Source organism: Bombina bombina, chromosome 3 (genome assembly GCF_027579735.1).
Source record: "Bombina bombina isolate aBomBom1 chromosome 3, aBomBom1.pri, whole genome shotgun sequence".
NCBI classification, from domain to species: Eukaryota; Metazoa; Chordata; class Amphibia; order Anura; family Bombinatoridae; genus Bombina; species Bombina bombina.
In genome coordinates this window covers 215,589,419-215,617,017 of record NC_069501.1, presented here as the reverse complement: position 1 = coordinate 215,617,017, position 27,599 = coordinate 215,589,419, and positions in this window count along the sequence as shown.

The window sequence follows — 27,599 nt, the reverse complement described above, 5'->3', positions numbered from 1 at the left end:
GTAAGTTCTTCAGACATCATGTAGTTTAAGTTTTGCAAGGATGTTTTGTATGCATTTGGTCACTCGATTGGGTATACTGGTTATGCCGTTTGATGTATCCATTAGAGGATCCAATGGTACATTAAAGTCTCCTGTTAAGAGCAATATGCCGGTCATATTTTCAAGGATCAGGTTTGCAAGTTTTTTGAAAAATGTATGCTGGTCTACAATAGGGGCGTATACGTTTAGTAAGGTGATGGGGTGGCCATATAATTGGCCCTTATGTAGGAGGAATCTGCCTTCTGCATCTTTTATAGTGTCTGTTATTAGTAGGGGAAGGTGTCTATGAAGGAGTATATCTACTCCATTTTTTTGGTGGGCCCGACGTGAATATATATGTGGTGTAAGATGCCATGTTCCATTTGGGCCCCTTGCCTCTCTGATAGTGTGTTTCTTGTAAGTATATAATGTGGCTGCTTATTTTGTTACGTTTACGTAACACTATTGTAACATCCTATGTACCTTTAAGGGCTATTCCTCATTAGCCTCCATTTCATTCTTCACTCCTTTATAAGGCACACCCTTACTGTCACTCATTGCTTGGTATTACTTGTGCAACCTGTTGATACTAGCCCATACCGTTCCAGAAGCTTTTGGTCATAACTATTGTTGCATATTTTCTGATATAATCTGTGCAGCATAATCTTATTCCTTTACCAACTGCTGAAACAAATAGAAGGCTAACAGCTTAATCTAACCTACCCTGCTCAATCGTCCTTTCTGTCTCCACAATCAACAACCGCTCTGCTCAGCTCAGCCTGTCAGCTGTGAGGCGGATGATGTCACCGACGGCCGTTCCTCTCCACTTCCATGTTCACCACGCTACTGACTAACGGTCAGATCTCCAACTGCTGCAGGCATTCTAGGGAGGAAAACAGACTTACCGCAACTTATCTGATTGCCTTCCTGATCTGATATCCTTAGACATTGCCTGCGTAAGGGTCCGCAGTACCATTTATTTCTTACATATACAATAAGCATTATATTCAATTTACAAACAGCTAGCTATAGAGAGTATCCACAATATCCATATCATATGTATGATTAAGTTAACTTGCAAACCACAGTATCATTCAGTGTATGATATTGAGTCTGCAAACAACAACATTATAATTCCTGTTATCAAGATAGGTGGGTTTAAAGTCACAACCTATATATCTGATATTGGGAAACACACTTATTCTCACACAGTGTTATATTTCTTACAAGCTATATAGCAGTTATTACTGGCAACACTAAACTGATATATGAATGTTATCTGAATTGTTACAACTATTGACCTTTTGCCCGGGCTATTTAAATCTTTAACATTAACAGACGTCAGATTAACTGAGTAGTTTTGGAATCTGCTATTTCCAGGTGACATGTTTGGAAATTAGAGGGGGAGAAAAAGGGGAGAGGAGTGGAGGAGGGAGATTGGAGGTTGGGAGGAGAGGTGGTTTAAGGGTTGAGTGGGAATATAAGGTGAGGTGGTGGGTGGTGTGTTTTAGTTTATCGAACGTTCACCAATCAGTCAGATCTGTAATCACTGCTTAATAAACGTCAAGTATAAAACCAGTGCATCTTGTTCGAACAATTAAAATAAACAGGTATTGCAAACAAATGAGATTTGACAGGGGGTAATATCCCTGCAACAGTTCAATAAGATTTTAGTGTTACCTGTCTATAAAAGAGAGAACCGAAGGCAACATTAAGTATTTAAGGCATGAGTGGAAAGTTAGAGGTAGGGATGGAGAGGAGAAGAAGGGGAGAAGGGTATTAAGAGTAGGGAGGAAAGAGGGAAAAAAGGGGGGGAGGGAGGGGGGGTAGACGGGTTACAATGGGAAAAGCACAACTTTTACATTTTACATCTAGCATTTAGTAGAGTAACAGTGTGTGGTTCAATCACATTTAGTCAAGCTATACATTGACATGTTCATTTTGCTTACAGTTTCTGTGAAGTAGTAGACACTGTGAAATTTGTCATGAAGCCTCCTTTAGATGAGGTGTCTCTTGTGTTGATGGTGTAGTGAAGGTGGTCTTCTTCTGCTTGTTGACGTTCTCTGAGGCATTGGTTGGAATGGAAAGTTCTGAATAGATCCCTATTGACAACCCATCTGCCCCTGCTGCCTCTAAACTTCTCTCACTCACTAACTCCTTCGGCCTCTCACAATCCACCCTATTCCCTACCCACCGTGATGGACACTCTATTGATCTGGTATTCTCCTATCTCTGCTCTCTCTCTGATGTTGCCTGTCGACCATTTTCCATCTCTGACCACCATCTGCTCACCTTTAATCCCAATATAGATGCTAAACCTACTTCCCCCTCTCGCCCCCGCACCAGTAGAAATCTGCACACTGTGGACCCTCCCCAACTCTCCAATCTTATTTATATACCCCTCTCCCACACTTCCATGATATCCTGCCCTGACCATGCTATAACCCACTATAACAATACTCTCTCCGCTGCACTTGACACTCTCGCTCCACCCCAACTTTGCAAAGCCACACGTCGTCAGCTCCAGCCCTGGCACTCCCAACAAACACGCTACCTACAAAAATGCTCACACACTGCTGAACGTGCCTGGAGGAAATCCCTCTCTGAACCTGATTTCCTGCACTATAAATTCACTCTTTACTCTTACACCTCTGCCCTTCGCTTAGCTAAGCAAACATACTTCTCTTCTCTTGTATCCACTCACTCTTCAAACCCTAAAAGACTCTTCTCCATTTTCAACTCTCTCCTCTACCCACCTGCACCACCCCCCTCATCTGCATTCAGTGTTCAAGACCTTGCTGACTATTTTTTCAATAAAACACCTGCCATCCGAAGAAACATCCCAACACAAACCTGCAATCTCCCAACTTCACTCCCAGTCACCCCCTCTGCCACTCTCTGCACCCTCCTCCCAACCACTGAGAGTGAAGTGGCTGCCCTTTTGTCTTCCTCTCACCTCACTACCTGCCCACTTGACCCTATTCCTTCACATCTAATTCCCCCTCTGTCTCCCACCCTCACTCCGGCTCTTACTCACATATTCAACCTATCCCTTTCTACCGGCTCATTCCCTGCCTCCTTCAAACATGCAAAGGTCACCCCCATCCTCAAAAAACCCTCCCTTGACCCTAACTCCCCTGCAAACTACCGCCCCATATCACTGCTCCCGCTAGCTTCAAAATTACTTGAAAAACTAGTTTTCAATCGCCTAACCCAATTCCTGTCCTCCAACTCATTGCTCGACCCCCTGCAATCTGGCTTCTGTCCCCAACACTCAACTGAGACTGCCCTCACCAAGGTTACTAACGATCTCCTTTCTGCTAAAAACAAAGGCTACTACTCTATACTCATCTTACTGGACCTCTTTGCTGCCTTTGACACTGTTGACCATCCCCTTCTCCTACAGACTCTCAGCTCTCTCCTGGATTCACTCTTATCTCTCTAACAGATCCTTCTCCGTCTCTTCTGCTGGTGACTCCTCCTCTCTTTTGCCTCTGTCTGTTGGAGTACCTCAAGGCTCTGTCCTGGGTCCTCTACTCTTCTCTATTTACACTTCTTCACTGGGTAAACTTATCAACAGCTATGGCTTCAGCTATCATCTCTATGCTGACGATACCCAGATCTACCTTTCCACCCCTGCACTCTCTCCTTCTGTCAATTCTCACATCAGCGACTACTTATCTGGCATTTCCTCCTGAATGGCCTCTCACCACCTAAGTATAAGCATGTCCAAGACCGAACTACTTCTAATTCCCCCCTCTAACTCTACTCCAGTTTCTAATTTTTCCATCACTGACTTGGAGTCATGCTTGACTCAAATCTGTCCTTCATTTCCCACATCCAATTGCTCTCTTCATCCTGCCGCAACCACCTACGCAATATCTCCAAAATTCGTCTGTTTCTAAGTGCCCAAACTACTAAACAGCTAATCCACTCCCTGGTAATTTCCCTGGTAATTTCCCAACTTGACTACTGTAACAACTTACTAACTGGCCTCCCTCTCTCCCGCCTCTCTCCCTTCCAATCCATCCTTAATGCATCTGCCAGACTAATCCACCTCTCTCAACATTCTGTTTCTGCTGCACCTCTCTGTGAGTCCTTTCACTGGCTCCCCATTCACAACAGAGTTAAATTCTAAATTCTCACCCTGACCTACAAAGCCCTCACCAATGCTGCCCCACCCTACCTGTCCTCACTTATCAACAAATACACTCCTACCCGCCCCTAAGATCCAACAATGACCTGCTTCTTGCGTCCTCTACCATCACCTCCTCTCAGACTAGACTACAGGACTTCTCTCGTGCGGCACCAACCCTCTGGAACGCACTTCCTCATGCTGTCAGACTTGCCCCTAACCTCTCCTCCTTTAAACGTTCCTTAAAGACCTTTCTGTTCAGGGAAGCTTATCACCCGACTTATTAACATACTAAATTCACTTAACTAACAGCTGCCCTCTATCTCCTCACTAATATCATTCTCACCTTTGAAGTCCCCATCTCCTGTTTCCCATCCTACCCATCTAGATTGTAAGTTCCCACGGGAATAGGGCCCTCAATTCCCCCTGTTTTTGTCTGTAAAATTTTGTCTTATCATATTGTTTCTCCATTGTACTGTTATCCTTGTACCCATGGGCAGCACTGCAGAATCTGTTGGCGCTTTATAAATAAAGAATAATAATAATAATAGATGGATTCGAGATCAGATACTGGTTTATAGATGGCCGACTTTTTATTATGTGTGGCAATAATAGAGACAGGGAATCTCCATTTGTATGGGATCTTCAGAGAACGTAGATTGGTAGTGACGTTGGTAAAGTCCCTTCTTTTCTGAAGAGTTACTGGTGACAGGTCCTGGAATATGTGTATCTCAATTCCAACATGAAGGACGAGGTGTTTAACTCTTGCGCATTTTAGTATTTACTCTTTATTGCTGAAACTGAAAAACTTAACAATTATGTCCCTCGGGGGGGGGGGGGGGGGCTTAGCTGGTGGTCTAGGTCTCAGCACCCTGTGTGCTCTTTCGAGTGCGATAGGAGGAGAGGTTGGTGATCCTTTAATTGTACAGAAAAGGTCTTGCAGGTAGCCTTCCAATGCTGGGGGAAGTATTATCTCCAGTATCCCTTTAATACGGAGGTTGTTACGGCATCCCCTGTTGTCTAGATCTTCCACCTTTTCTGTGAGGGCCTGTATTATTTCAGAGTGGGATTGGAGAGTGGTAGCATTTTGCTGTATGTCTGTGTGGGTGGTTTCTTGGGCTGTTTCTATGTGTGTGATTCTTTCTTCTAGTGCTGAAAGGTCTTTTCTTAAGTCTCCAAATAGGCCTCTCATCTCATGCAAGATGTTTCTGACATCATCCTTAGAGGGTAAGTGCTGTAGTTCCTCTTTCATGAAATAGTTACTGTGTGGTGTGCATGGATATGAGCTGGGGCCACTAGTTGGTTTTTGGATGGACCATCAGGAATCTCTGCATAGGGCTGCTCGGGAGGTCCCAGGAACTGGTTCAGCATTTTATTCATCGGGGGTTTCTCCAATTTCCCCTCGCCTAGATTACGAGTTTTGCGGTAACAGGGGTGCGGTGCTAACATGCCTTTTTTCCCACCGCTCCCTTAAGACAATGCTGATATTACAGGTTTTTTTAAACCTGGCGTTAGCCACAAAAAGGTGAGCGTAGAGCAAAATTTAGCTCCACATCTCACCTCAATACCAGCGTTGCTTAAGTCAGCGGTGAGCTGGCTAAACGTGCTTGTGCACGATTTCCCCATAGGAAACAATGGGGCTGAGCTGGCTGAATAAAAACCTAACACCTGCAAAAAAGCAGCGTTCAGCTCCTAGCGCAGCCCCATTGTTTCCTAGGGGGAAATAAAAGTTATGTCTACACCTAACACCCTAACATGAACCCCGAGTCTAAACACCCCTAATATTACACTTATTAACCCCTAATCTGCCGCCCGCGCTATCTCTGACACGACATTATATTATTAAGCCCTAATCTGCCGCTCCGGACACCGCCGCCACCTACATTATACTTATGAACCCCTAATCTACTGACCCCAACATCGCCGACCCCTAAATTATATTTATTAACCCCTAATCTGCCCCCCCAACGTCGCCGCAACTATATTATATTTATTAACCCCTAATCTGCCGCCAACGTCGCCGCCACTATTATAAATTTATTAACCCCTAAACCTAAGTCTAACCCTAACACTCCCTTAACTTAAATATAATTTAAATTAAACGAAATAAATTTACCATAATTAAATAAATTAATACTATTTAAAACGAAATACTTACCGATAAAATAAACCCTAATCTAGCTACAATATAACTAATAGTTACATTGTAGCTATTTTAGGATTAATATTTATTTTACAGGTAACTTTGTATTTATTTTAACTAGGTACAATAGTTATTAAATAGTTATTAACTATTTAATAACTTCCTAGTTAAAATAAATACAAATATACCTGTAAAATAAATCCTAACCTAAGTTACAATTACACCTAACACTACACTATCATTAACTAAATTACCTAAACTACCTACAATTAAATACAATTAAATTAAATAAACTAAAGTACGAAAAAACCCCACTAAATTACAGAAAATAAAAAAGAATTACAAGAATTTTAAACTAATTACACCTACTCTAATCCCCCTAATAAAATAAAAAGCCCCCCAAAATAATAAAATTCCCTACCCTATACTAAATTACAAATAGCCTTTAAAAGGGCCCTTTGCGGGGCATTGCCCCAAAGTAATCAGCTCTTTTACCTGAAAAAAAAAGACAATACCCCCCCAACATTACAACCCACCACCCACACACCCAACCCTACTCTAAAACCCACCCAATCCCCCCTTAAAAAAACTAACACTACCCCCCTGAAGATCTCCGTACCTTGAGCCGTCTTCACCCAGCCGGGCACAAGTGGTCCTCCAGAGGGGCAGAAGTCTTCATCCGATCTGGGCAGAAGAGGTCCTCCAAGCGGCAGAAGTCTTCATCCAGGCGGCATCTTCTATCTTCATCCATCCGGAGTGGAGCGGGTCCATCTTCAATCCAGCCGACGCGGAGCCATCGTCTTCAAACGAAGTCCAAGCGAAGAATGAAGGTTCCTTTAAATGACGTCATCCAAGATGGCGTCCCTTGAATTCCGATTGGCTGATAGGATTCTATCAGCCAATCGGAATTAAGGTAGGAAAAATCCTATTGGCTGATCCAATCAGCCAATAGGATTGAAGTTCAATCCTATTGGCTGATTAGATCAGCCAATAGGATTGAGCTTGCATTCTATTGGCTGTTATAAAATTATATTGGCTGTAAATAAAATTACTATCATTAACTAGATTATTCCTATTTAAAACTAAATACTTACCTATAAAATAAACCCTAAGCTAGCTACAATATAACTAATAGTTACATTGTAGCTAGCTTAGGGTTTATTTTTATTTTACAGGCAAGTTTGTATTTATTTTAACTAGGTAGAATAGTTATTAAATAGTTATTAACTATTTAATAACTACCTAGCTAAAATAAACACAAAAGTACCTGTAAAATAAAACCTAACCTAAGTTACAATAACACCTACAAAAGTACCTGTAAAATAAAACCTAACCTAAGTTACAATAACACCTATAATTAAATAAATTAACTAAATTAACAACTAAATAAATTAAATTAGCTAATGTAGAAACCCCCCCCCCACTAAATTACAAAAAATAATAAACAAATTACAAGATATTTAAACTAATTACACCTAATCTAATAGCCCTATCAAAATAAAAAAGTCCCCCCAAAATAAAAAAAAACCCTAGCCTAAACTAAACTACCAATAGCCCTTAAAAGGGCCTTTTGTGGGGCATTGTGGGGCATTGCCCCAAAGTAATCAGCTCTTTTACCTGTAAAAAAAAATACAAACAATCCCCCCAACAGTAAAACCTACCACCCACACAACCAACCCCCCAAATAAAATACTATCTAAAAAAACCTAAGCTCCCCATTGCCCTGAAAAGGGCATTTGAATGGGCATTGTCCTTAAAAGGGCAGTTAGCTCTTTTGCGGCCCAAAAACACTAACCCCCTGAGGATCGACTTACAGTTCTGAAGACCAGACATCCATCCTCAAGGAAGCAGCAGAAGTCTTCATCCAACCGGGCTGAAGTCCTCAATGAAGCCGAGAGAAGTCTTCATCCAAGCCGGGCGAAGTGGTCCTCCAGACGGGCAGAAGTCTTCATCCAGATGGAATCTTCTATCTTCATCCATCCGACGTGGAGCAGCTCCATCTTCAAGACATCTGACGCGGAGCATCCTCTTCTTCCGACGACTAAAGACGAATGAAGGTTCCTTTAAGTGACGTCATCCAAGATGGCGTCCCTTAGATTCCGATTGGCTGATAGAATTCTATCAGCCAATCGGAATTAAGGTAGAAAAAATCCTATTGGCTGATGCAATCAGCCAAAAGGATTGAGCTTGCACACAGCCAATAGGATTGAACTTCAATTCTATCAGCCAATCGGAATCTAAGGGACGCCATCTTGGGTGACGTCACTTAAAGGAACCTTCATTCGTCTTTAGTCGTCGTGAGAAGAGGATGCTCCGCGTCGGATGTCTTGAAGATGGAGAGTCGGATGGATGAAGATAGAAGATGCCGTCTGGATGAAGACTTCTTGCCGTCTGGAGGACCACTTCGTCTGGCTTGGATGAAGACTTCTCCCGGCTTTGTTGAGGACTTCAGCCCGTTTGGATGAAGACTTCTGCCGCTTCCTTGAGGATGGATGTCCGGTCTTCAGAACTGTAAGTCGATCTTCAGGGGGTTAGTGTTAGGTTTTTTTAAGGGTGTATTGGGTGGGTTTTATTTTTAGGTTAGGGACTTTGGGCCGCAAAAGAGCTAACTGCCCTTTTAAGGGCAATGCCCATCCAAATGCCCTTTACAGGGCAATGGGGAGCTTAGGTTTTTTTAGTTAGTATTTTATTTGGGGGATTGGTTGTGTGGGTTGTGGGTTTTACTGTTGGGGGGGTTGTTTGTATTTTTTTTTACAGGTAAAAGAGTTGATTACTTTGGGGCAATGCCCCACAAAAGGCCCTTTTAAGGGCTATTGGTAGTTTAGTTTAGGCTAGGGTTTTTTTTTTATTTTGGGGGGGCTTTTTTATTTTGATAGGGCCATTAGATTAGGTGTAATTAGTTTAAATATCTTGTAATTTGTTTATTATTTTCTGTAATTTAGTGGGGGGAGTTGTACTTTAGCTAATTTCATTTAATTTATTTAATTGTTGTTAATTTATTTAATTATAGTGTAGTGTTAGGTGTTATTGTAACTTAGGTTAGGTTTTATTTTACAGGTACTTTTGTATTTATTTTAGCTAGGTAGTTATTAAATAGTTAATAACTATTTAATAACTATTCTACCTAGTTAAAATAAATACAAAGTTGCCTGTAAAATAAAAATAAACTCTAAGCTAGATACAATGTAACTATTAGTTATATTGTAGCTAGCTTAGGGTTTATTTTATAGGTAAGTATTTAGTTTTAAATAGGAATAATTTAGTTAACAATAGTAATTTTATTTAGATTTATTTAAATTATATTTAAGGTAGGGGGTGTTAGGGTTAGACTTAGGTTTAGGGGTTAATACATTTAGTATAGTGGCTGCGACGTTGGGGGAGGCAGATTAGGGGTTAATAAATGTAGGTAGGTGGCAGCAATGTTAGGGACGGCAGATTAGGGGTGAATAATATTTATCTAATGTTTGCAAGGCGGGAGTGCGGTGGTTTAGGGGTTAATATGTTTATTATAGTGGCGGCGACGTTGGGGGCAGCAGATTAGGGGTTAATAAGTGTAGGTAGGTTGCGGCTACATTGGGGGCGTAAGATTAGGGTTTAATAAATATAATGTAGGTGTCGGCGATGTTGGGGGCAGCAGATTAGGGGTTCATAACTATAATGTAGGTGGCGGCGGTGTCCGGAACGGCAGATTAGGGGTTAATAAATATATTGCAGATGTCGGGGGCGGCAGATTAGGGTTAATAAGTGTAAGATTAGGGGTGTTTAGACTCGGGTTCATGTTAGGGTGTTAGGTGTAAACATAAATTTTATTTCCTCATAGGAATCAATGGGGCTGCGTTAGTGAGTTTTACGCTGCTTTTTTGCAGGTGTTAGACTTTTTCTCAGCCGGCTCTCCCCATTGATTCCTATGGGGAAATCGTGCACGAGCATGTACGACCAGCTCACCGCTGACTTAAGCAGCGCTGGTATTGGAGTGCGGTAAGGAGCAAAATTTTGCTCAACGCTCACTTCTTGTCTTTTAATGCGGGGTTTGTAAAAACCCGTAATACCAGCGCTGCAGGTAAGTGAGCGGTGAGAGAAAACTGCTCGTTAGCACCGCATAGCCTCTAACGCAAAACTCGTAATCTAGCCGTATGGTTGGCCGTGGCATTTAAATGATGCTCAATTGGTACTAAGGCGCCCAAAGTGTGCCAAGAAAATATCCCCCACTCCATTACACCACCACCACCAGCCTGAACCGTTGATACAAGGCATGATGGATCCCTGCTTTTATGTTGTTTATGCCAAATTCTGACCCTACCATCTAAATGTTGCAGCTGAAATCGAGACTCATCAGACCAGGCAACGTTTTTCCAATCTTCTATTGTCGAATTGAAGCCTCAGTTTCCTGTTCTTAGCTGACAGGAGTGGCACCTTGTGTGGTCTTCTGTTGCTGTAGCCCATTTGCTTCAAGGTTCTATGTGTTGTGCATTCAGAGATGGTATTCTGCATACCTTGGTTGTAATAAGTGGTTATTTGAGTTACTGTTGCCTTTCTATCATCTTGAACCAGTCTGCCCATTCTTCTCTGACCTCTGACATCAACAAGGCATTGTCATCCACACAACTGTCGCTCACTGGATATTTTCTCTTTTTCCGACCATTCTCTGTAACCCCAGTAGATCAGCAGTTTTTTAAATACTCAGACCAGCCCGTCTGGCACCAACAACCATGCCCCGTTCAAAGTCACTTAAATCCCCTTTCTTCCCCATTATGATGCTCGGTTTGAACTTCAGCAAGTTGTCTGCACCTTCACGTTTAGATGCCTAAATGCATTGAGTTGCTGTCATGTGATTGGCTGATTAGTAATTTGTGTTACCAAGCAATTAAACAGGTGTACCTAATAAAGTTGCTGGTGAGTGTATATTATATATATATATATATATATGTCATGTGTGTGTGTATATATATATATATATATATATATATATATATATATATATATATATATATATATATATATATATATATGTATTTGTGGTCTTTTCTGTGCAAAAAAATAAAATACTGTAAGTTTGCTTAGATGTGTTCCTGTATCACCTGCTGCTATTTTCTGACTTTTTTTTTTTGCTGACTAAACACATGATTGTTCACTGATGAGTGGGGATTTCCCTGCAGGCAGCTGCAGGAAAACCACTCTCAGCTGGAAAAAGGCAACGGCTCACTGCTCTGCTTTGTGCTGGAGGGTTTATAGATGAAATTGCGCTCTCACAGCTCAGCCTCTGTCATATTAATAGTAACATTAGTTTTGACAATAAGCAGCTTCATTAGTCTCAATTTATTTCATCCCTCTTTAAGTAAGCATAAACAAACATAATAGAATAATTTCTGAAAATCTTAAAAGACAGTAAAATGAATAATAAACTTTCATGGTTTACATAGAGCACACAATAAAAAAAATGTTTACAATTAATTTTTATTATCATATTTGCTTCATTCCCATTGTATCCTTTGTGGAAGAGTAAACAGAGATAGATTGATAGGAGTTTAGGAGAGTGCACGTGTCTTTAGCACTCTATGGGCAGCAGTGCTTTCAGCAGATTTGTAGTAGATATGAGCACATTAGGTGGTCCATTTATCAATGCTTCAACTGATAATCCGCTGGAATCCCGCGTCAAATTCGATGCAAATTTGATCCGCCGTAGTTAACAAAGCGTCAAGATCATCAAATGTTGAAATGTGTGACACAATATACGCTCCCGCAATATCAATCCGCGCGGATCGATGCTTGTGTTATTCGAGCGGAATACTGATCATCCGCTATCACATTCGACTCTATTTGACCCTCTTGTCAATTTATCAAACATTCAACAGGTACGCTCGCGTCTATTCCGAGGCAGCGTAAATATCGTTCACACTGCCACCCTTGAGGCTGCGAATGCTATAGAAATCAATAGGAGTCTGAAAACACAGAAAGGTTATGTTCGATGCTGCAAGACAATGAAGCATATTACATAATAAAAGTAAATTAGGGAGATGTTACCCAACTTATGGATTATGTTACATCTTTGTCTCACATTACAAAGCAAGGGGACAATATTATTGCTCCAAATTTGGTGCACTAGTAGATATAAGGATACCAATTAAATAAATACATTACATATTATAGCCAACTTCCTTTATTTGGACAAATCTATTTGCACCATATTTAACGCATGTAATACAAGTCCCACTTTCCACTTCGCACCAAATTTGACGCAACACTTTTGCTCCAAATTTGATGCAATACTCAAACTCCTAAACAACCCACAAACTGGTAAAGTTTTCCACAACGACTTATTGGTAAATGCATAATCACGTGATTAATGAAATCAGCCAATCTGATTGAAATTTACATTTTCTACTATCACTAACTAATCAAATTGCTCTATACATGTCATTGATCACTCATCAGAACTGGTAAGTGCCATTTGTTACATTGTGTATTATACTTTGAAAGTATGTATATGTGAAATTAGTATTAAAGATAAACATTGATGACATTAGGCCACACAGTGTAATATTTGTGACAATGATTTTAATAATTGAATGATGTTTGATTCAATATAATCTTAAGATGATAGCTCAAAGGGATAGTCTACCTAACATTAAACTGTCATGAATCAGATACAGAAGAAATTAAAATCACCTCTTTACTGTCATGCTATTTTCAGTGTATTTCTTCCTTCTCTTGAATTTCCTTTTCAGTAAGAAATGTCATCTTATACCCCAGCCCATTTTTTTTAACACCTGTGTAGGGGTGGTTTTTAAAAATAGATTGCAATCAGGAGGGGTTACCCAGGAGCAGAGAGAAAACTGTCCCAGCTCTTAAAATATCCATTGATTGCAATTAAATACATATGATACCCTGATTACATGTTATATTCGCAATTATTCTTGCTCAGAATAATTATATATTTACACTATATACAAATAGTAGTATAAATAAACACAGATATATGAAAGACAACATTGTTTAGAACAAAAAAGGAATTTAGGGACATGTAAATATGTTTGCAAAAGATTTCTGACAAAACACACACACACACATATATATATATATATATATATATATACTGTATATATATATATATATATATATATATATATATATATACATACATACATACAAGTATGTGCAAAGATATATGTACAAATTCTAGCATTAATAATCATTAAAAGAAAAATCATGAGATAGGCATATCATGATTTCTAGAAATAAAAAATACACATTAATTTATGTGAAGATATCATATATCAGATTTTTGGTATAACAAATAAATAAAAAATAACTTTCTATGAGATATTATTGTTTGTTCGGGTATAAATCTAGCTATTTCTTGGACATTAACAGATGAAAAATAAGAGATTAGCTTTAGAGAAATGTGCTTGTTCATGGAAATTGTATAAATAAAGTTGGGAAAAACAGAATATCCACTACATCGATGACTCTTATTTATCAACAGTCCGATGCTCAGACTTTTTAATAAATAAGACCGTCGTATGTAGATTTGCGGCAGCAATCTCTGGCGAGTGTATTGACTCCAGCAAATGAGTCGAGATTGACGCAATGATAAATCGGCCCCACAGTCTGGATTTCTATAGATCTTAGTGTGTAGTCTGACTCGTAAGCTTACATTCCTGCCTTTTAAAATAAATATACCAAAAGAACGAAGAAAAATCGATAATAGGAATAAATTAGAAAGTTGCTTAAAATTGCATGCTCTGTCTGCATCATGAAAGAAAAACATTGGGGTTTCAGATCCCTTTAAAGCTACTGAGTTGGCTTTTGTTTTTAATTAAATTAGGAAACTTTCCTGTAAAACCCAAATTAGTCAAGGACATAAATAATAAACTGGCTAAATGCTTTTTCAGCAACAAAAACAAGAAAGAAAGGTTGTGGTAACTTTGGGGCTACATGATTATTATCTTTGAAAGAAATAACAGCAATTGAGCTGGTGCGAAAAAAATCGTTGAAGTTTATTCTGATAAATGTGCACAGGACAAAAGTACTCCCCAGAAAGTGTACAAAAATCCTCGTTTTGGGTGAGGAGTTGCACTTTGTCAGATGATTATTATACCAGTAAGTTTATTAAACCTGTATGATCTTTTTGTATAAGGGAAGATAGACTGAACATGACTAGGCAGGATTTTACTAAATAAAGGGACATGAAGGCACATGAAACCCAACATTAATCTTTCATGATTTAGAAAGAGAATACAATTTAAAAATGTCTAATTTTCTAATTTGCTTCATTCTCTTGGTATCTTTTTTGAATGAGCAGTAATGCACTACTGGTAGCTAGCTGAAAGCCAATCACAAGAGGCATATATGTGCAGCCATCAATCAGCAACTTTTAAGTCTACCTAGGTATACTTTTCAAGAAAAGATACAAGAATGAAACAAGTTAGATAATAGAAATATATTCAAAGTTATCATTTAAGAACAAAAAATGGGTTTCATGTCCCTTTAAGTAAAGAGTAAATTCCACTGATAACTTCCCTGGCCTTGAAGCTTTGCCTGAAGTAAAGTCTTTGATCACTTTCTCATCCTCCAACTCTGTTATTGGAATGTTAATTAAGTCTAATTGTGGGTATGATACTTTAGGGAATGTAGCTATTTTAGAACCTTCTATTTAGTAATTGTACCTAGATGGGCAGTAAGACTATAATCTGATCTGCACTTGCAGTTTGCATTATATGTATTGTGGTCTTGTATTTAAAGTGACACGGATTTCAAAAGTAACTTTTACTAATACAGAAAGAGAAAACACTTTTTAAATGAAAGGGTTAAACAAATCAAAATTAATCTTTAAATGATTCAGAGAGTACAATTTAAAAGCAAATACAATGTACTTCTATGATTAAATGTAGCTATTTTTCTTGGCATCTTAGTATCTTAGCTCATTTCTATGAGAGCATACTGAGGTAGGCTTAGGAGTGTGAACATGTCAATATGTATAACAATGTTACAAACCTTGTTGCAAACACTGCTACTATAAGCACACTCCCAAGCCTATGTTTCAACCATGGAGACCAAAAGATTCAATTTATATAATAATAATAATAATTTAAAAAAAAAATCAATTAAGGCTCTATCTGGAATGTGAAACTTTAAAGGGCCAATATAGTGTTAAAATGACATGTTGTAATCCGGTCAAGCACGTAATTTTAACTCTAGCAGTGCTGTAATGCTATGTGTTTATCCCCTGCAAAGGGGTTAAACACATGCGTAAAGTCCTGTTCATGACCCACAGAGCACTGCTGGTCCTGAAGCAGAAACTACAGCTGATCCAATTAGCAGTGCTAGTCGCCTGACCCAACTGAACAAGTAGTGCTGCTGATTGGACCAGTGGCAGTTTCCGCCTGGGACTAGCGATGCTCTATGGGTTACGAGTGGGACTTTATGCGTATGGGTTAAACACATATCATTACAGCACTACTAGTGTTAAATTGACATGCTCTAACATCTTCCCTGATTTCTTTCCCAACCTCTAAAATCAGCCCTGATATTTTGGTAGAGCACAGTATTTCTGTAGGAAGCTATCAGTATCCAGTGTTGCTCTGTAATATTTGTTCTTGTTATCAGCAGTAGGTCTGGGCATATATTGCAAACATTTTTGGGTTAAACAGAAGGTAATGTTGAGATGTTTTGTTACACTTCAATTACATACAATAATATCTCCCCATAAAACCAGTTTAGCTACACAGTGAGTTCAGCTGCTGTTCATATTGAACAGTACTCAATTTTCTCTCAGATATCTATATTTTTTAATAATTATTTTTGTTATAAGTGTGTCATTTGACAATAACTGGTGAATAAAATACAAAACATATAAGTCATCTCCATGTATAATACAAAGTCATTGCCAGTCGGAGGCTTATAGCTAACCTCTCAGATATCTATAAAGGGCCAGTCAACACTAAAATTGTAATTGTTTAAAAAGATAGATAACACCTCTACTACCCATTCCCTAGCTTTGCACAACCAACATTGTTATATTAATATACTTTATAACATTTAAACCTCTAAATGTCTGCCTGTTTCTAAGCCACTACAGACAGCCTCTTATCACATGCTTTTTTATTTGCTTTTCACAACAGGAGACTGCTAGTTCATGTTAGTCATATAGATAGCATTGTGTTCACCCCCGAGGAGTTATTTAAGATTTAGCACAACACAATACTAAATATGTAAATGTATATCTCAGCGCCTACTGAACCTTGTATGCCCGGAATGGTGGTACCTAGCTGCCACCTAGGGTGATTTCAATGTAAGTGGTATATCCAGGCGCCAACAATGGAGGCTAAGGTTAAGGTTAAGACTTAAATGTTAAGACTTAAATGTTTATTCGAGACAAATCTTCTATACAATAAAAGATGGTGTGGTTGTTATGATAAAAATGTAATACAACACTTTATACAAATGGTTAAAATATTTGGCTAAAAAATGCAAGGATCCTCGCTAAATTAGTTAAAAACATTAAACTATATTCTTACACTTTGTACGGGGTAAACTTATATAATCTTACACTTTAAACAGAGTAATCAAATATATAAAAATAGCTACAATTTGTAACAATAATATGTGTGGATGTGTGTGTGAGAGCTTGCGCTCCACACTGTGAACTAAATCCAATTGGTGATAAGTGTGCTTGAAAGACAATCCTGTGGACAAAATATATAAATAAAAGTCAATCTTGTGACCAAAATAGATGTCAATCCTGTGACCAAAAAATAATGTCAATCCTGTGCAGAAAAAATAATAATAAAGAAGAATTGAAATCCTGTGAAAAAACAAAGTTGCAATGAGAGTCTATCCTTTTGAAAAAACTCCACTCCTGTGCTAAAAAGGAAAAAAGGAAAAAATCTTCTATGTGCAAATGTCCAACAACGTAATGTGTGTTGCAAACAAACATAAAGAAAACTATAAAAATAGTAGAACAGTGCTCGTTGGAGACTGAGCTCCAAGCAAAAATAGAAACAAAACAGATGAAATAACAAACAAATGCTGCCAATCGATAAAAAACCTGTGGAGAGAAAAAAATATACAATGTGTAGATAATACTTCCAATGTACCCTCCTAGTGGAATAGAGCTTACCAGGTCTACGCGTTTCGGCCTTGCCTAGGCCTTTATCAAGACTGATGGTAAGCTGCTTGTTTAGGCCTTATATAGGCGAATCTAAATTGTGACCGGAAGTATCATTTGTCAATGACTTCCGGTTTAGCGTTCCAATAATTTTCTGAATTTGTCTGTATAATCACTATAGATCTATTTCCTTGAGGGTTTTTTGATGTCTAATGGTATAGATGTCATAAGGGGTATTTAGGGATTGTTTCTTAGCGTTTGTATAATATATCCTTTACCTCCGTGTTTTGCGATTACGTCACTTCCGGTGGGGAATGCGTGACCAATTTATTAATACTAGATGCCTATAATGATTTGTTTTTAGATACTTGTAATAGGTCAATTTAGTTTAATAGTTATTGATCAATATTTATTTATTTAATTTAAGGTCAATTAATTTTGGTTCCGATTTTTGAAAGTCCCCATTGGTTGTGACGTCATCGCTAGTTGGCGCTGGTGATTGGTTTAGCTGATCAACTTATTGAATAGGGGATAGTGTGTGTAAATAAATAAATTGTTGCTGTTATGTCTTAATTTGTATTCATAAAATAAAGACTTCTTATTGTTTGTCTTAATCCAAATTATTTTCTGTTGGATTATTCCTTTATGTTGTGTGTATTGATGTGTTCGTATTAGCGGTGATATGTTAATTATTTACATATCTAATAGTTGTATGTTATACTTCCTTTATTGAAAGTTTGCAATATAGAAGCGATATGGTAATTATTTGCATGTCTGCAATATAGAAGCGATATGCTCATTATTTGCATATCTTTGGTTTCGAAGAAGTATGAGAGCGTTCTAATATCCTTTAATATAATATGGAGGAGTTGGTCTATTAGTTGTCTTTTGTAACTGGGGACTTGGACTAATCTTTAGTTTAAACATTATTCTTATTTTAGGGTTTAAATTATTTATTACCAGTGATTGGAAATGTGGGCTCATCCTTAATTTGGACTTTATTCTTATATCAGGGTTAGATTAATTTGCAACGATAACTGTGAGTATGGGGGAACAAGAGAGGGGGTATGGTATCTTAGAGTGATGCTGACATATCTGTTTCGCTATCATTCATCCTGGGTTGTTTGTGCTCCCATTATTATTTGGACACAGGCTATTTGGGGACTGTTCAATTACCCTTTCTTGCTATCTGTTGAAGGAATATTAAATTTCGATGGAGCAGCTGGAGTACCATTAACTGCGATTCGTCCTTCCATTCAAAAAATTGTATAAATTATATAGCTGTTATGTAGAGGGTTTTATTGAATATCCAAAGGGTGGCTGGAGTACCCTTAATTGTGGTCTGTCCTTGGATATATAGATGGTATAGATATCATAAATTGTAAGAACTATAATGAATGTGTGGGAGAGAGTGGTACTGCAGTCCCTACCACTCTCTCCCACACATTCATTATAGTTCTTACAATTTATGATATCTATACCATCTATATATCCAAGGACAGACCACAATTAAGGGTACTCCAGCCACCCTTTGGATATTCAATAAAACCCTCTACATAACAGCTATATAATTTATACAATTTTTTGAATGGAAGGACGAATCGCAGTTAATGGTACTCCAGCTGCTCCATCGAAATTTAATATTCCTTCAACAGATAGCAAGAAAGGGTAATTGAACAGTCCCCAAATAGCCTGTGTCCAAATAATAATGGGAGCACAAACAACCCAGGATGAATGATAGCGAAACAGATATGTCAGCATCACTCTAAGATACCATACCCCCTCTCTTGTTCCCCCATACTCACAGTTATCGTTGCAAATTAATCTAACCCTGATATAAGAATAAAGTCCAAATTAAGGATGAGCCCACATTTCCAATCACTGGTAATAAATAATTTAAACCCTAAAATAAGAATAATGTTTAAACTAAAGATTAGTCCAAGTCCCCAGTTACAAAAGACAACTAATAGACCAACTCCTCCATATTATATTAAAGGATATTAGAACGCTCTCATACTTCTTCGAAACCAAAGATATGCAAATAATGAGCATATCGCTTCTATATTGCAGACATGCAAATAATTACCATATCGCTTCTATATTGCAAACTTTCAATAAAGGAAGTATAACATACAACTATTAGATATGTAAATAATTAACATATCACCGCTAATACGAACACATCAATACACACAACATAAAGGAATAATCCAACAGAAAATAATTTGGATTAAGACAAACAATAAGAAGTCTTTATTTTATGAATACAAATTAAGACATAACAGCAACAATTTATTTATTTACACACACTATCCCCTATTCAATAAGTTGATCAGCTAAACCAATCACCAGCGCCAACTAGCGATGACGTCACAACCAATGGGGACTTTCAAAAATCGGAACCAAAATTAATTGACCTTAAATTAAATAAATAAATATTGATCAATAACTATTAAACTAAATTGACCTATTACAAGTATCTAAAAACAAATCATTATAGGCATCTAGTATTAATAAATTGGTCACGCATTCCCCACCGGAAGTGACGTAATCGCAAAACACGGAGGTAAAGGATATATTATACAAACGCTAAGAAACAATCCCTAAATACCCCTTATGACATCTATACCATTAGACATCAAAAAACCCTCAAGGAAATAGATCTATAGTGATTATACAGACAAATTCAGAAAATTATTGGAACGCTAAACCGGAAGTCATTGACAAATGATACTTCCGGTCACAATTTAGATTCGCCTATATAAGGCCTAAACAAGCAGCTTACCATCAGTCTTGATAAAGGCCTAGGCAAGGCCGAAACGCGTAGACCTGGTAAGCTCTATTCCACTAGGAGGGTACATTGGAAGTATTATCTACACATTGTATATTTTTTTCTCTCCACAGGTTTTTTATCGATTGGCAGCATTTGTTTGTTATTTCATCTGTTTTGTTTCTATTTTTGCTTGGAGCTCAGTCTCCAACGAGCACTGTTCTACTATTTTTATAGTTTTCTTTATGTTTGTTTGCAACACACATTACGTTGTTGGACATTTGCACATAGAAGATTTTTTCCTTTTTTCCTTTTTAGCACAGGAGTGGAGTTTTTTCAAAAGGATAGACTCTCATTGCAACTTTGTTTTTTCACAGGATTTCAATTCTTCTTTATTATTATTTTTTCTGCACAGGATTGACATTATTTTTTGGTCACAGGATTGACATCTATTTTGGTCACAAGATTGACTTTTATTTATATATTTTGTCCACAGGATTGTCTTTCAAGCACACTTATCACCAATTGGATTTAGTTCACAGTGTGGAGCGCAAGCTCTCACACACACATCCACACATATTATTGTTACAAATTGTAGCTATTTTTATATATTTGATTACTCTGTTTAAAGTGTAAGATTATATAAGTTTACCCCGTACAAAGTGTAAGAATATAGTTTAATGTTTTTAACTAATTTAGCGAGGATCCTTGCATTTTTTAGCCAAATATTTTAACCATTTGTATAAAGTGTTGTATTACATTTTTATCATAACAACCACACCATCTTTTATTGTATAGAAGATTTGTCTCGAATAAACATTTAAGTCTTAACATTTAAGTCTTAACCTTAACCTTAGCCTCCATTGTTGGCGCCTGGATATACCACTTACATTGACAACACAATACTAAATGCAAGTAAGAAGATGCTTATATACAAGTTAATCACAGAGGTAAAAAGTATATTAATATAACCGTGTTTGTTATGCAAAACTGGGAAATGGGTAATAAAGGGATTATCTATCTTTTAAAACAGTAACAATTCTATTGTAGACTGTCCCTTAAATATATTTGTTAATTTAAAATTTGGGAAAATACCAGGTAGTAATAATAGTAATAATATACATGCTGATCTGTAATGATTTTGAGGATAGATAGATAGATAGATAGATAGATAGACCTGCAACCTGCACTAAAAAGGCTCCCAAGCATTAGGTGCGTACACCTTCTGCACTCATCTATGTATAGATTAGCTGCTATGGGCCCCCCACCACTTGGGCCCTGGTGCCACCGCACCTGCTGCATCAATGGTAGTTCAACCCCTGAAAGGTATTTACATTTATCTGTCATTTCTGTTGAGCCTCCTTATGTCTTTTAACATTTTTCTAATAAAGTTCAAAATTCAATTACATCCCCAAACACTTGACAACAAGAGCTAAGAGTAAGATAGTTTTTTTCCAGCCCTACATAGTAAGCTCACAGCAACAAAAAAGGTAGTTTGTCTGATGGTGTACACAGTAAAGTGAAGAGTTTAGTTTTGCCAAATGTATCAATTACAAGTGTTTAAAAGATTCTAGCCATGCTTGTTGGGCCATCAACATTCTTTTCTAGCAATGGGTTTTGTTGAAGTAATTCTTCCACCTTTGTGGAATTTTCATTATGCTGATTGAGCCCAGAGGAGAATTGTTTAAAGTGCTAAGGTTAAGAATTCAAACCATGATGAATATTCTCAATATTTGGTACAAATAAATCTGAAAAAGATGTGACCCCAGGGGGGTAGAGTTTTCAGTTGTCAGGTTTGGGTATAATTTGGTAGTAATTTCTGTGAGGTGTTAACACCTCCTTTCTGATTTTATGGCTGAGCATTGGGTGAAAACCCCATATCCATTTAGGCTTTTTATTGACAACATGTAACAGGTAAGATACACAGAAGAGGAACTACAAGTAGGATCTCTTGAGCACAAACATAGGTGTTTTTACAGTTGAAGATGCTTTGGTAAACAATTGTGTACACACACACACATACGCAGGCTCTAAAACACTATTTTGTAGGTTTGTTATTATATCCAAGCTTGAACTATAAGACTCATGAAGGATACCTGAGCGTTTACAAAAATGCTTGTGTTTTTAAGAGTGCAGTACTAGACCTAATAAAATAGGTATTACTTGGCAATGTTTATTCAGAGATTTGTCAGTCTAGTGACTGTCACACGTTTGTTATTAATGATGTCGCGAACCTAAAATTTTGCGTTCGCGAACGGCGGACGCGAACTTCCACAACTGTTCGCGAACGGGCGAACCGGGCGAACCGCCATTGACTTCAATAGGCAGGCGAATTTTAAAACCTACAGGGACTCTTTCTGGCCACAATAGCGATGGAAAAGTTGTTTCAAGGGTACTAACACCTGGACTGTGGCATGCCGGAGGGGGATCCATGGCAAAACTCCCATGGAAAATTACATAGTTGATGCAGAGTCTGGTTTTAATCCATAAAGGGCATAAATCACCTAACATTGCTACATTGTTTGGAACAACGTGCTTTAAAACATCAGGTATGATGTTGTATCGATCAGGTAGTGTAAGGGTTACGTCCGCTTCATAGTGACAGACCAAACTCCCTGTTTAAAGGGACAGTCTACACCAGAATTTTTATTGTTTTAAAAGATAGATAATCCCTTTATTACCCATTTCCCAGTTTTGCATAACTAACACATTTATAATAATATAATTTTAACCTCTGTGATTAACTTGTATCTAAGCCTCTGTAAATCTACACTACTGTTACACCAGATATGAGTTGCACTGGGGTGACACTGTGCCCTGGCAGGCAGGCACTGAAACGCACACGTGTGAAGGAAACCGACTGCTATTATTTAACACAGTCAAAAAAGTGTTGTGTTTTTTAAATCTACACTACTGTTACACCAGATATGAGTTGCACTGGGGTGACACTGTGCCCTGGCAGGCAGGCACTAAAACGCACACGTGTGAAGGAAACTGACTGCTATTATTTAATACAGTCAAAAAAGTGTTTTTTTTTTTTTAAATCTACACTACTGTTACACCAGATATGAGTTGCACTGGGGTGACACTGTGCCCTGGCAGGCAGGCACTTAAACGCACACGTGTGAAGGAAACTGACTGCTATTATTTAATAGAGTCAAAAAAGTGTTGTTTTTTTTAAATCTACACTACTGTTACACCAGATATGAGTGGTGGCACTGGGCAAGTGGGCACAGTATACGCTGTGAGCCTGACACACACGCTGGCAGGCAGGCAACTGCAATTAGATTACACAGGAAAAAAAAAAAGCAGCCCTAAAAAGGGTTTTTTAGGGTGCTGTCCTTACAGCAGAGATCAGATGAGTCCTTCAGGACTGTAGTGGACACTGAATACACTAGCCTAGCTATAGATTTCCCTACTAAATCAGCAGCCGCTACACTGTCCCTCCTCTCACTAACAATGCAGCTTCCGAATGAATCTAAAATGGATGCTGTCCAGGAGGTAGGAGGGTCTGGGAGGGAGGGTCTGCTGCTGATTGGCTGGAATGTGCCTGCTGACTGTGAGGTACAAGGTCAAAGTATTACTCAATGATGACGAATAGGGGGCGGATCGAACATTGCATATGTTCGCCCGCCGCGGCGAACACGAACATGCTATGTTCGCCGGGAACTATTCGTCGGCGAACAATTTGCGACATCACTATTTGTTATATAGAGTTCTCATATTTTCAGTAGAGGACACACCTATAGCTCAAATAAATCTAATCAGAGTACAGGTGTTTATGGTATCTTATTAAATATCTCTTGCACGTTTTATTATTTTTAATACACATCAATAAACAGTCCTTTTAACTTTGTCAAATCACTGAGGGGCCTAGCTTTATCTTCAGTTTTTGAGAGCTGCATGGTCCGGATGAGTTTCCGGCAAAGTGTTGTAGTCAACAGTTTGTGTATTTGCATGGAGGAGTGCATTGGAACTCCAATGGATTAGCAGTTTAGCAGTAGAATTAGTGTAACTGATATTATTACACATTTAGTACTGATAAACTGCACACTATAAATGATAGTTTGCACAGGATTCTTGCAGTTGTACTTTTACTGCGACAAAATATACACACAGCCTTTTGCATTTTAATTTATTCTGATGGTATTAACTGAATGACACGTTAAGTGTAAGAATGAGACTCATTTACACATTTTTTTTTATAGAAGTAGGAAATCGCTATAATAGATAAGACAGTTTTAAACTAAGTTAATCTTTGTGAGTAAAATTTACCTAGATAGCTTTAAAGGGACAGTCTATTCAAAATTAAACTTTCATGATTCAGATAGGGCATGCAATTTTAAACAACTTTCCAATTTACTTCTATTATCTAATTTGCTCAATTCTTTAGATATTATTTGTTGAAGAAATAGAAACATAGATATTGACGGCAGATAAGAGCCATAGGCCCAGCAAGTCTGCCCGACCTTACCTAACAGTATAAACTTATCTAGTTCGTAGGATAGCCCTATGCTTGTACCATGCATTTTTAAAGTCCCCCACAGTGTTTGTTGCTACTACCTCTTGAGGAAGTTTATTCCATAAATCAATCACTCTTTCTGTAAAGAAGTGCTTCCTCAAATTACTTCTGAATCTACTACCCTTTAGCTTGAGCTCATGACCCCTTGTTCTTGAATTTTCCATTTTATGTAAAATACCCACAGCCTCAGTTTTACTAAACCCTTTAATGTACTTGAAAGTTGCTATCATATCACCTCTTTCCCTTCTCTCCTCTAAGCTATACATATTTAGGTCATTGAGCCTATCCTGGTAAGTTTTATTTTTTAGACCATGTACCATTTTGGTAGCCCTCCTTTGCACAGATTCAAGTTTGTTAATATCCTTCTGAAGATATGGTCTCCAGAACTGCACACAATACTCAAGATGAGGCCTAACTAATGATCTATAAAGTGGCATAAGAACCTTACTATTTCTGCTGCAAATACCTCTACCAATACATCCAAGCATTCTGCTAGCCTTACTCGCTGCATTACTACATTGTTTACTAAGTTTTAAATCATCTGAAATAATAATTCCCAAGTCCTGTTCCTCGTCTGTAACAGTCAGTAAAGTGTCATTGAGTCTGTAATTAACATTTGGATTTTTCTTCCCTAAATGCATTATTTCTTCTGTTATGTGTGATCAGTCCACGGGTCATCATTACTTCTGGGATATAACTCCTCCCCAACAGGAAATGCAAGAGGATTCACCCAGCAGAGCTGCATATAGCTCCTCCCCTCTACGTCACTCCCAGTCATTCTCTTGCACCCAACGACTAGATAGGATGTGTGAGAGGACTATGGTGATTATACTTAGTTTTTATAACTTCAATCAAAAGTTTGTTATTTTACAATAGCACCGGAGCGTGTTATTGCCTCTCTGGCAGAGTTTGAAGAAGAATCTACCAGAGTTTTTACTATGATTTTAACCGGAGTAGTTAAGATCATATTGCTGTTTCTCGGCCATCTGAGGGAGGTAAAAGCTTCAGATCAGGGGACAGCGGGCAGATGAATCTGCATTGAGGTATGTAGCAGTTTTTATTTTCTGAATGGAATTGATGAGAAAATCCTGCCATACCGTTATAATGACATGTATGTATACTCTACACTTCAGTATTCTGGGGATGGTACTTCACTGGAATTACTCTGTAAAAAGTACATTAACCTTTTAATAAGTATTTATTATGTTAAACGTTTTTGCTGGAATGTAGAATCGTTTGCATTTTCTGAGGTACTGAGTGAATAAATGTTTGGGCATTATTTTTCCACTTGGCAGTTGCTTGTTTTAATTGTGACAGTTTAGTTTCTCTCTCACTGCTGTGTGTGAAGGGGAGGGGCCGTTTTTGGCGCTCTTTGCTACGCATCAAAAATTTCCAGTCAAGTTACTCTTGTATTTCCTGCATGATCCGGTTCATCTCTAACAGAACTCAGGGGTCTTCAAACTTCTTTGGAGGGAGGTAGATTCTCTCAGCAGAGCTGTGAGACTTATATATTGACTGTGATTAAAAACGTTGCTCTGTAATTTTTACGTTTCAAATTTAATTATTGTTACTTTACTAATGGGAACAAACCTTTGCTAAAAGTTGTGTTGTTTTCAAGGATTGATGCTATAACTGTTTTTCAGTTCATTATTTCAACTGTCATTTAATCGTTTAGTGCTTCTTTGAGGCACAGTACGTTTTTGTTAAATAAGATTGTAACCAAGTTGCAAGTTTATTTGCTAGTGTGTTAAACATGTCTGATTCAGAGGAAGATACCTGTGTCATTTGTTCCAATGCCAAGGTGGAGCCCAATAGAAATTTATGTACTAACTGTATTGATGCTACTTTAAATAAAAGCCAATCTGTACAAATTGAACAAATTTCACCAAACAGCGAGGGGAGAGTTATGCCGACTAACTCGCCTCACGTGTCAGTACCTGCATCTCCCGCCCGGGAGGTGCGTGATATTGTGGCGCCTAGTACATCTGGGCGGCCATTACAGATAACATTACAAGATATGGCTACTGTTATGACTGAAGTTTTGGCTAAATTACCAGAACTAAGAGGCAAGCGTGATCACTCTGGGGTGAGAACAGAGTGCGCTGATAATACTAGAGCCATGTCTGATACTGCGTCACAGCTTGCAGAGCATGAGGACGGAGAGCTTCATTCTGTGGGTGACGGTTCTGATCCAAACAGATTGGATTCAGATATTTCAAATTTTAAATTTAAATTGGAGAACCTCCGTGTATTACTAGGAGAGGTTTTAGCGGCTCTTAATGATTGTAACACTGTTGCAATACCAGAGAAATTGTGTAGGTTGGATAAATACTTTGCGGTACCGGCGAGTACTGACGTTTTTCCTATACCTAAGAGATTAACTGAAATTGTTACTAAGGAGTGGGATAGACCCGGTGTGCCGTTCTCACCCCCTCCAATATTTAGAAAGATGTTTCCAATAGACGCCACCACACGGGACTTATGGCAAACGGTCCCTAAGGTGGAGGGAGCAGTTTCTACTTTAGCTAAGCGTACCACTATCCCGGTGGAGGATAGCTGTGCTTTTTCAGATCCGATGGATAAAAAATTAGAGGGTTACCTTAAGAAAATGTTTGTTCAACAAGGTTTTATATTGCAACCCCTTGCATGCATCGCGCCGATTACGGCTGCGGCAGCATTTTGGATTGAGTCTCTGGAAGAGAACCTTAGTTCAGCTACGCTGGACGACATTACGGACAGGCTTAGAGTCCTTAAACTAGCTAATTCATTCATTTCGGAGGCCGTAGTACATTTAACCAAACTTACGGCTAAGAACTCAGGATTCGCCATTCAGGCACGTAGGGCGCTGTGGCTAAAATCCTGGTCAGCTGATGTAACTTCTAAGTCCAAATTACTTAATATACC